Source organism: Cyprinodon tularosa, unplaced genomic scaffold (genome assembly GCF_016077235.1).
Source record: "Cyprinodon tularosa strain WSP-4 unplaced genomic scaffold, ASM1607723v1 ctg498, whole genome shotgun sequence".
Taxonomy (NCBI): Eukaryota; Metazoa; Chordata; class Actinopteri; order Cyprinodontiformes; family Cyprinodontidae; genus Cyprinodon; species Cyprinodon tularosa.
The window spans coordinates 880,637-881,824 of NW_024039227.1; positions in this window are offsets into that span (position 1 = coordinate 880,637).

Genomic DNA, 1,188 nt, shown 5'->3' on the forward strand with positions numbered 1-1,188 from the left:
TTTAATGTGTGCTTCTGCTGACAGGTTGTGTCCCTGCGATGATCTCCTGGATGGCTGTGACTTTAACTGCTGCTGTGACAGAGACTGTGGGGAAGAGGTGGCGGTGAGGAGGTGAGGAGGAGTGTCTGAGCTGGAGGAGAACCTGGACTGGGCTCCTATGGAGGAGGATGGTTTTATTCTGAACAGCAAAGATCGGTTCTTAAATGACCTTAGTTAAAAACACAGCGGTTTGTTTAATATCTGGGTTTTTAACAGGACATCAAACTGACATTTCTGCCTGTCATCTTTTATAGTGGCAGCCATTGGCTGTGCAGCCAGGAGGTGGCCCGCTACTCCCTGAGGACCACCATGGACGGTTACTCCCAGCTGCAGGCATCTGTTCAGAAGGAGACTAACCGTGGCGTCTTCTGCATCCAGTCACAAAACCGTAAGGAGCTGCTCAGACTCAGGCTCTCCTGGGGAATCAGATCAGCTCCATCTGAGCCACCACTAAACCCAAGCTTTAATTCCTTATCGGGACACGATGACCACAACGGTTCTGAGATAGTAATTAAACATCGGTTTGTAAATAAAGCAGTGAAAAATCTGTTTACTTCAAATAAACAAACAAACTCACAAAGGCGAGTGTGATCAGTGAGAATAGGTTTGGAGGGAAGCCACATACACAGGATGTTATCCTGAGACAAGTTCACTCCTAAAAGAAACAGCTGTGGTCGTAGCTGGAGTCTCTTCTGTGGCACATTAAAGCTTAGAGGAGGAAACAAGATGTCCTTCAGGAGTCCGCACATGTTGGAGAGCAAAAGCTCAATATGATTGGAAGGATTTTTAAGTCTAGATCCAGAAATTTTTGAGAATCTATTTTTTGCAGACTCAATAGTTTTTCTCATGAAATGGATGTTTTTAAACTGACAGAGATTCAACGTTAGACTGTTACAGTAGATCACCACCGAGTAGATCAGATTATGTACGACCTCAACTTTAACTAGAGGCGTCAAGGATCAAAGTACAAATACTTTTTACCTAATTTAAGTAGGAATGTTTTGTCTCTGGTTTTCCTTAGATAGAAAATCTGACTGTATGATCTGGTTAAATTGTCTCTGTAATGTGACATGATTTGATTTGGCGCTATAGAAATAAACTGAATAGAATTTAATTGAACTGAACAGTTCCTGCTTTCCTCCTGGTGGA